Source organism: Eubalaena glacialis, chromosome 6, assembly GCF_028564815.1.
Source record: "Eubalaena glacialis isolate mEubGla1 chromosome 6, mEubGla1.1.hap2.+ XY, whole genome shotgun sequence".
Classification (NCBI taxonomy): Eukaryota; Metazoa; Chordata; class Mammalia; order Artiodactyla; family Balaenidae; genus Eubalaena; species Eubalaena glacialis.
Genome location: NC_083721.1, coordinates 50,989,106 through 51,000,340, shown reverse-complemented (window position 1 = coordinate 51,000,340; position 11,235 = coordinate 50,989,106).

The window sequence follows — 11,235 nt, the reverse complement described above, 5'->3', positions numbered from 1 at the left end:
CACATCTGTTAGTAAAGCACAAATGGAAGTGATTAGTGAAAAGTGGCTCTGACAATACATCTGCAATCAGAGTTCAAAGGAGAGAGAAGAGTGGATGGGATTAAGTTGAAAGAACAATGATGGAGGATTAAATAAAACTGTGACACAGCCTGGAAGAAAGGGAGGATTCTGATGTATGAGAAGGGAAAGGGGCGAGAAGGAGAAGGTCCAGACAGATGGACTTTGCAGTTGGGACTGGACCAGTGTTTGTTTGAGCTAGAATCAATGAGAAAAGGAGATAATTAGAAATGAGGGTGGGTGCTACTTAGTAGTGGGAAGTAAAGTGGGAAGGGTAGAGTGGGGTTTGGGTTGGGGAAGGCAGTGAGAACCAGGCAGAAGACTAGATTTGATTTGACAGCAAACAGCATTTCTGGAAGTATCACAGCAACACTGTGAAAGAGTAGTTTGGGGAAGATTAGCCTGGTGATGAGAGTAGGAGGGATTAGAAAGGGAAACAGATAAACTCAGGAAACATAAAATAACAAGGTGATGGTTCAGACACAAGGAGAGAAAGGTCTGGGCTAGGAAGGTGGCGGTAAGAATATACTAAAATTAACCGTAGAGAAATATTGAAAGAAAAAATAATGCCTGAAATCTAAGATTGACTGATGTGGATGGATGAAAGGGACAAAGGTTAGTTTTGGTAACTGGGATAATGATGGCTTCACTGAAAGAGATAAGGAAATTTGAGAGGGAAAGGCAATAAGTGTGATTATAGGAATGCTACTATTAAGGTGACCACAGGATTCACAGTATAGATTCTAGGAGGCAATATGAAATGTGATTATATAGCCAAAGAATTAGAGAGAAATATGTAATAGCTGCCTACATAGAGTTAATAGTTGGGAAAAGAAAACAAGAATTAAATAATTCAGCCAGTCAATTCAGTATGATCGACTTCTTCTTATATGTTAGATACTGTGAAACACTGGGATGGAAAGACAGAGAGATGAAAAAGATACATCACTAGAAAGACAGACACCTATTGTGTTTGCAACACAATAAAATCAATTCTATATCAAAAGTGCAATGGAAGGATCAATCAATCATTCAGAGGAAACCTGAGGAGGCTTCATAATAGGCCATGGAGAATGTTCTTCCAACTTGTTCCAAGGGCAGAATGGAGGTTACTAAGCATTTTAGAAATATATTCCCACCTTCTTGTCAGAGGAAGAGAATGTGTAACAGCACAAAGATGAGAAGGACCAAGTTCGAGTCAAAGGAGTGCTAATGTTCAAAATGCCTGAAGTGTAGGGCACACGAGGGAGTGGTGTGAGATGGGCCTGGTAAAGAAGGTCAAGGAGAAATCATGAAAGAGCTCTGTGGGGGTGAGACAGTGGCAGACTGATGAGAGTGGCAAGGCCTGGGGTTTAGGTCTTGCTCATTGTTTGGGGAGAGACAAAGGCAGCAGAAGCAATGAAAGTGAGGAAAACAAGTAAGGTAATGAGATAAAAGAGATTGGGGCAGTACTGAGTAAAAGTGATAGAGAGTTAGAGCAGGAGACTGAAAGGAAGAGAGTTTTATAAGGAAGAAATACACAGAAGGCTATGGTAAAGAAAGTATCATAGATGATTGACATAAGAACTGCATTTTAAAGAATACTTCAGTCATTTTGGAAAAATTTGGAGGGAAATAAGGCCTCCACATAAAGTAAACACAGGCATATAACACATCTATAATTTTTCATAATATATATATATGATATATTTATGATCAAGACCCAGAAAGACAGATTCAGATTCTGCAGCCCACCTACGGTGTACCCTCTGAGTTTTTGTCTTCATTCTAAAAGTAGTAGATTCTCCAGTGGATTCATAACAAGAATGATCACACCTTCAGGTAAAGCCCTACTCAACAGATGTTGGCAATTTTCTCCTGGACCACTGGTATACAACTAAACTTTAATATGGCACAATAACCATACCTCTCCATATTTTTTTTCTGTCAGAGAGACCAAAGACAAGCATTGCTATACTTATAATTATCCCATGGGTTACCACAGGGCTCAGTCCTATTGATTACACAGCTGCATGCACAAAGGAAACAGGAAAAAAAAAACCTCATAGCATTAGATGTGGAATGCCACATGCCTCATCTACCCAGGATTCTGTAAAATGCTTCACAGGCTTTAAAGTGTTTTCTTCATAAATCTTCAACTTTTAGTTGCTGCTCAGCACTAGTGATGCAGGTGTCAACCATGAGAGAATGACCACGAGGTCAGGGAAATCAAGAACCAGACAAGCAAATTATTTACCTCCATCCTTCTGGTCCAATCTCTGGCCACTAACTTCAGAGGACCTGAAGCATCAATTAATCTTTCTGAGATGGTCCATACGATGCCCCATCCATATAGACAGGTTCCTTAGTGTTCTACTGGTCCATAGTCCTAGAAGCAGAAGCAGAAATGGAAATTAGACCTTTTAATTCCTTTCCTAGAATTGTTTCCATGGAGCGTCTATCATCCTGCTGGTGACCTAGAGATGTCAATGACATATTGGGAGCAGACTAGAATCAACAGGGCACACCCCAAAAGGGTTCTGCCCTGATAGTAAATATCTTCAAGTAACCTATTACACATTAACAGGTATCTATCTGCAAACATCATTATTTAGCTCATTTACTTGAAATTAAATGCCAAATATAATTTTAGTTGGAAACATCCCTGTCACTTAAGAAAACAGGAGCTGGTATAAAAGTTTTATTTTGGAGATATTTCTTCCTTAGGACATCTGTCGTCCTAAGAAGGAAATATTCCTCTTCAGGCTCCTCCTTGCCTTAAGTGAGATTAACAGACACTTCTGTGGCTCATGTTCATTTTTTTCTTGTGTGAAGAATAAAATGGGGGCAAGGAACGTAATGGGAGTTTGGAAAATATAAATATTTATACCCTGAGAAGAATTATGTCAATTTGACATGGTAATGTTTTAAATGAAATGCTAATAAGCAAATGACTGTGTAATCTCACCCTCTCCTATGATGATCATTTGACGAAGCTCAAAGTCAGCTCTGTGATTTAATATGAAGGGCCAAACTTTCAAGGGTAGTTTTCCTTTCGTGGGTGCTCAATTTGAACTGAGAAACAGGATGCTTGGTGAAAGCAAATACTGTATTACAGTTGAATTATGGCTGCACTGACTAATTGCAGTTCTGCTCCCTGAAAACCTGTGTGGGTTGGCAGAGCCGTAATGAGGCACCGTTTGTCAGAGGAGAGAAGTTGCTGTGGGGAATGGGGCTGCCGAGGACTCATGACTTCAGTGCCAGCCTCAAGATTTGTGAAGTCAGGACCTGGAGTGAAATATGAGGCTGTCTGATGGCAAAGCTGTTTAAAGATGACCCTGCTCACCTTGGAGGACAACCAAGGAACTGACTGTTCCACTGCACTCTACAACTACCAACCCTGAGGAGAAACAACGTCAGGCTGGCTTGGGTAGTCCCCACCAGGGAGAACTTATGTTCACAACCACGCAAGTAATACCAGAAAACCCGCCTACCCCAGCAAGGTGGTACCCTCAGTGCTTCTTTCACTGAGCACCATGACATTTGCATAAACTTGATGTTTTTTTCCAAGATAACTAACATATTGTTAGCCATTCTATTTGAGAAAATGCCTCTCCTTTAGCAGACCAGCTTAGAGAGAGGTGAGTATAGCCAATCATGGTTCCCCAACTGATAATGTTGCTCTGTCCACAGAGTAGCCTAGATTAAAACAGAACATCAAGGAGGGAGACATAGGAATATTTTAAAGGCCTCTAACAAATGGAGAGATGAAAGAAAACAAATATATTCTCTTTACTTCCAGGGATAATGAGACAAAAATTTCTCTTCTGAAGGAGCCCAGAATTGTCATATAAATTATAAATTTGAGCCAGATTGTACCTTGGAGCTACAATGGCCTTATGTTGTCCAATTCTTTCACTACACAGATAAGGAAAACCAGGGTTCAAAAAAGCTGTGTTGATTTTCTCAAGGTCACAGTGTATTAGTCAGGGTTCTCCAGAGAAAAAGAACATATATATATATATATATATACACACACACACACATATATAAGTATTGGTATACACACACACACACACACACACACACATACACGCAGGGCTGACCCTTGAACAATGTGGGGGTTGGGGCACTGATCCTTCATAAATTTGGAAATCCATTTATAACTTTACAGTCAGCCCTCCCTGTAAACACAGTTTCACATCTGTTGATTTAACAAACCACAGATCATGTAGTACTATAATACGTATTTACTGAAAAAAAAGTGTATATAAGTGGACCTGAGTAGTGCAAACCTTTGTTGTTTAAGGGTCAACTGCCTATACATATATATATGGAGGAATATTTATTATATACATATTTATTATTATAAGGATTTAGTTTACATGATTATGGGGACTGGTAAGTCCCAAGATCTGCAGTCAGCAAGCTGGAGACCCTGGAGAGCTAGTGGTATATTTCCAGTCTGAATGCTGGTAGGTTCTAGACCTAGGAAGAGCCAATATTTCTGTTCAAGTCTGAAGGCAGGGAAAAAACCATGTCCCAGATGCTGTTCAGGCTGGAGGAATTTCCCTCCTACTTGAGGTGTGGCCAGCTTTTTTGTTCTATTCAGCCTGCAAGTGATTGGATTAGGCCCACCCACATTAGGGAGGGCAATCTGCTTTACTCAGTCTACCCATTCAAATGGTAATCTCTTCCAGAAACACCCTCACAGACCACCTAGAATAATGTTTGACCAAATGTCTGGCACCCTGTGGCTCAGTCTAACTGACACACAGAGTTAAACATCACACACAGCTTGTTGGGGAAGATTCTAGCCTCGATCAGCCATCCTGACTTTAGTCCAGTTCTCTTTGCACTAAGCCACATTGCCAATTCAAAATAAAATTGTGTGCAAGGCATTTTTATAAGCCTGGGTGATTCATTGTAATCAAGTTAAGATCCCTTCAAATGAATTATGTGGGACATTATTCACCTACTGATTTTTGGATTAGAAAAATAATCATTAATTGCATTTGAAGCTCTTAGAACCCGAAACAATGAGCTTTAAAGAGGTATTTCTGCACAGACAATCAGTGATCTATCTACCAAGTCAGAGTTGGAATAGAATGTGTCCTCTGCCTGAGTACCCACAACTTTCTGCAGGAGAGTTTATAAAACCAGTCGTGAGGAGAGCACTCTCTCTCGAACACTGTTCACTTCCACCACCACACTCCCTTAAGATCTACAAAATCCCACAAAACAATACCACATCATGTCCATTTTTCAAAATATTACATCAGCTGGCCTTCACAGAACAGACAGAATCATTCACTCAATACTTTCCCTGGAAGCCATACTGGCAAACTTCATTTCTGGGTCCTCATATTCCATCCTTTGACTATGTCACACCAGGAATCTGGGGATGGAGAATACAAATCATCACCAAGACATGGATCTATGGCAAGTGTACCCATGTGCATTTTTCCCCACTAAAAGAGAGGAAATGGGCTTAATATCAAAGCTTCACAAAACAGTGGTTATAAAAGAGGGGTGAATTCTAATTATTCCCCTGGAATGATTTGGTAATGACAAAACAAGTATTTTTATTTTTCTAAGTCTGTAGGAATCATATCTTCTGCATTGGAATATATACATTCACTGGAATAAGGAGGTTATTTGTGTATTGCATGGGGATCGTCTAGTCTCATTTTCTCTGTGCTGTGAGAACTGAGCCCACATGAGTGTTTCTCCAAATGAGAAGGCAAAAACAATTATATCATTTCTATTTCATTTCAGCTTACTTAATAAAGGAGAAACAAGAGAGTTTAAAATTAATTGCAAGAGCCAGACTAGTACTGGGCAAGTTAATGAGGAGCTTTTATGAGCTGTAATTTTTATTTTTTTATTTGTCCAATTAATTATTTATTATATGCATTGGATATGGCCAGTGTGTAATAGCCTTCTGGGTGCATTTAATGCTGTAATTACCCAAAAACGAGCCCTGCCTTTACAACTTGTAACCTAATCAGACTCAGGAAAGCAGAACATTCACATATGGACTAAATGGAATTTGCTGAGCTCTCCCTCAAATGGAGGTTTCAAGGAAATTTTTTTTTTAACCCAATAAAAGGCTGTGCTGATCTCTATGTGTGTCTATCAATCAGTGAGTCGATAAATAAATTATTAATCACCTATTATGTGTAAGACACTGTGGTAGGCAAGATGAGGCGAGGGAATAAAGCATATAACATGCTATACATCCTCAAGCAAAACTAGCAGTGACCATGTACTATGTGCCAGGCACACTATATATATCCTCTTTCAAAGCTTTACATTAATCTAACAACAAAGACATTATTGTCCCCATTCCCCCATCTTACAGACCAGAAAGCTAACTAAGTAGCTTGCACGATCCATATCAACAGTTTCCCTGACGGCTGTAGCACTAGCCAGATATAACATATGTTCCCATTCTAGGTGATATTTAGAAAATGAATTAACTTGCCCACATGCAGATTAAATAAAATTAGTACTTTTTTATATTGCTTTTATTAGGTGCAATTCACATAACATAAAACTATCACTTCAAAGTGCAAAAGTCACTAGTATCTGGTACATTTATAGTGAGAAAACATTTATATTTTAACTTGCTGATGTTTTAGAAAGAAAATTCTCACTGACCTGGGTGTCCAAAGCTTTGAATTTTAGTTACTTGTCCAAACCAACTTTGTGACCTTGGCTAGGTTGTTGAATTTCTCTAGAACTGAAATATCTCTCTGGAAAATAGACAATGATTTTCACTCTTTGTACTAAAATCACCTTGAGAAGTGGTTAAAAATATCTGGCCTTGGTCCATCCCCAGAGTATAATTCAGTAGATTTAGCATATGTGATTTTTAACAAGCTAAATTTAAGAACTATTAGATTTGATAATTTCTAAGATTCCTTCATAACATTATATTTTATGATTCTGGGAACCATGATTTCATAATACAAAGCTGGAGTTTTACCAAAAAACCTCCTTTAAAAAAAAAGCTGAAATCAAATAGAGAGGCATAAAATGTAATACTTGTATAAAGCTCTCTGACATGGTTTTTTCAAAAATTAAAATTATTTGGAAAACAATATACAAAGTGGATGTCTTCCAGTGAAGAGTAAAGCAAGTAACAGAAACCAATTCAGGCAGCAAATGGTCCAAAGAAAACCCAAATTTAATATTTGAAAATGGGCATTTTCCAATAAATACCAACTGAACTGCTCCTGCTACTCTGTCTTATAACCACATAAGTCATCCATGTTCAGTCATCATCAAGCTGCATGTTCATCCCTCATACAGTCAGTATGGAGACTCCTATGAAGAATATACACTAGACATTTTCCATGAAGAGTCTGATTCAGAAATCTGGTTTCATTCCAAGAATATGTATGTTTAATTTCCCTGATAATTTTTATTACCACATGAGGGTAGTAAACAATGTTTTATTTGAAATTATATGATAGTTCATTTTATTGTGACATAGACAACCAAAGAACAAAGAGCTCATGTGATTTGTATTTATCAATATGCATACTAACTCATTTCTCAGCTGTTTCCTTCCTTGATCTTGGTTTGCCATTCATAGCTTCAGTTGGAAACAAATTTCTGATTGTTGATTTCTGGCAAATGCAGTGCTTAAATGGCTTACCATTACTTAACATCTATTCAAAACACAATCCCTCTTTCCTGTGACATACTCTATTTGTATGCTTCCACGATGTTTGGTGAGTCAGCACTGTGGTGTCTTACTGAGTATACATTAGTGCAAGTTGATTCTGAATGGTTTACTTTTACTACCATTTGCATCAATGTGGAAGAGATTTCTTGGCAAATGAGAAATATGAAGGTGGAGCTGCACATTATGAGAAATGAATTCAAGTCATGGTGACTTTATTTTCCTCAGATCTAGCCTTATTGGACAACAATATTTTTGGTAATTTACTTTCTACTTAAGCTCATTTTTTATCTATACTTAAGTGGTTTTTCTTTGCTCCTTCAATGCACTTCCCAGTCTATTTCATAATAGATGTCACAGTATTTGCATTTCCCATTAGTCCAACTTCCCTATCAAGAATTGCCCAGTGGGGACTTCCCTTGTGGTCCAGTGGCTAAGGCTCCGCGCTCCCAATGCAGGGGTCCCGGGTTCAATCCCTGCTCAGGGAACTAGATCCCACATGGCACAACTAAGGATCCCATGTGCCACAACTAAGACCCGGCACAGCCAAATAAATAAATATTTTCTTTTTTTAAATATGGGGATATATGTATACATATAGCTGATTCACTTTGCTATACAGCAGAAACTAACACAACATTGTAAAGCAACTATACTCCAATAAAGATGTAAAATAAAAAAAAAAAGAATCGCCCAGTGAAGAGTGTTGTTCTCAGCCTTTCCTTTAAATACAACGTGATATTTTTTAAAATGCTGCAAAATGGGCTCAAATATTTCTTCCCTGATTATCAGATAACAACCTTTCCTGATCTTATTACTATGTAACACTGCATACTATTTTAATAAAAGTTGTCTTATAATGTCTAACAAAAGAATAACACTTTCCTCTCCCTCCCCCCGTTACCCCACTCCCCCCACTTCCACACACAAACAAAGCCCTAAATTCTTAAAAGTCGTCTTCCTCCTTTGATGGGTTTATGGTACGTTTTAATATTTTGTTAGGACAAAGGAGAGGAACAGAAGGGTGAGAGTTTGTACTGAAGGGCTATGGATTCTATGATGCTTTGACTCTGATGTAGCTCTGCATCACCAGACTATCCTACAGGATTTTCTGTTTCTGTTTGATCACTTAGATCAGCCCATCTTGTCTCACCATCACTGAGCCCCAGAGAGCAGCCCTGAAAAATCCAAACTCCCACAGGAGTCACCAGATAACTACTCACTTTATCCATCAGATTTGTCCCACTGACAGTTTCCCACTCTGCTAAAATCACCTGCTTTGTTAATCATCTCGTTACTCTCCAACCTCCATCCAAAGAAGTACATTTACCAAATAATGTCCACTGGGATTTTCAAGCAAACGTGGTAGAGAAAAAGTACACAGCTTATGAGAAACAGCCACAACTAAACCAAGTCCTCCTAGACAGCTTAAGAGTTTCCCAATGGTAAAATGACCCCTAAAATTCCCAACAGTAAAATGATCCCTAAAATCCAGGTTATCTAGGTAAAGCAGACTGGTGGTAGCCCAGTATTAATATCAGTTACAGTAAATGTAATTAATTCATTGTTTGTTTGATAACAGCTAATAATTACACAAAATACGGCAACAGTAACCAGAGATCAGAAATTCAAAGTCATAACCAGTTACATGCACAACACTGGTAATGTAAGCAAGGACTTTCAGGTCTAAATAGTGAAAGGTAAGCTAAAGACCAAAACTGATATCCACAACCATAAACAAACCCTCTCCCTAAGCAAACTCAACCTTTTCACTGGCTAATGTTTCTGAGGTAAACAGAAGGTCTCCATTTAACAAATAAGGCTTTAGAAAATGAAACTGCTTACCAGACCAGGTTATTAGATAAGAATTTCTTGTACGTGATGAACAAACTTGTTTGAAATGCCTCTAATCTGGTAATCAACACGATATACAAGCTCTACTCCAAGAGCGCACCCATTCTTTAAGAGAGGGTGGGAAGCACATGCTGGACAGAGGCATTAAAAAGTCTCCCAGACTGGAAAGCACCTAGTATTTTTAAGAACCCAGAAGGCCAATGTGGTTGGAGTGAAAGAAGTAAAAGAAGAGTGGTGATGGCCAGAGCTGAATTTGGAAGGCTAGGCCAGATCTATATTTCTGTCCACCACTGAAAGAATTTGAGCATCTCAGTGTGATGGGAAGTCACTGAGATTTTATTCTCTCTGGCTGCTATGTGTAGAATGAACTGTAGAGTAGCAAGAAGAGAAGCCAGAAGGGAAGCTAACATGCTATGGCTACCCAGTAGCTGGCCAGCACCATCTTCACGTGTCATAAGTCAACACTCACCTCACGTATGAAGAGCATCTAACCACCCCATCAATGCTCAGATAGAGTAACTCACTCTCTCTGTTATGTTACCCCTTTCTTTTTTTCTTTTTTTTTAACATCTTTATTGGAGTATAATTGCTTTACAATGTTGTGTTAGTTTCTGCTGTATAACAAATCAGCTGTATGTATACATATATCCCCATATCTCCTCCCTCTTGTGCCTCCCTGCTACCCTCCCTATCCCACCCCTCTAGGTGGTCACAAAGCACTGAGCTGATCTCCCTGTGCTTTGCAGCTGCTTCCCACTACCTATCTATTTTACATTTGGTAGTGTATATATGTCCATGCTACTCTCTCACTTCGCCCGAGATTACCCTTCCCCTTCCCTGTGTCCTCAAATGCATTCTCTACGTCTGCATCTTTATTCCTTTCCTGCCCCTAGGTTCATCAGAACCATTTTTTTTTTTAGATTCCATATATATGTGTTAGCATATGGCATTTGTTTTTCTCTTTCTGACTTACTTCACTCTGTATGACAGTTTCCAGGTCCATCCACCTCACTACAAATAACTCAATTTCTTTTCTTTTTATGGCTGAGTAATATTCCATTGTATATATGTGCTACATCTTCTTTATCCAATCATCTGTCGATGGACACTTAGGTTGCTTCCATGTCCTGGCTATTGTAAATAGTGCTGCAATGAACATTGTGGTACATGTTTCTTTTCGAATTATGGTTTTCTCAGAATATGTGCCCAGTAGTGGGATTGCTGGGCCATATGGTAGTTCTATTTTTAGTTTTTTAAGGAACCTCCATACTGTTCTCTATAGTGGCTGTATCAATTTACATTCCCACCAACAGTGCATGAGGGTTCCCTTTTCTCCACACCCTCCCCAGCATTTATTGTTTGTAGAGTTTTTGATGATGGCCATTCTGACCAGTGTGAGGTGGTACCTCATTGTAGCTGTGATTTGAATTTCTCTAATGATTAGTGATGTTGAGCATCCTTTCATGTGTTTGTTGGCAATCTGTATATCTTCTTTGGAGAAATGCCTATTTAGGTCTTCTGCCCATTTTTGGATTGGGTTGTTTGTTTTTTTTGACATTGAGCTCCATGAGCTGCTTGTATATTTTGGAGATTAATCCTTTGTCAGTTGCTTCATTGGCAAATATTTTCTCCTATTCTGAGGGTTATCTTTT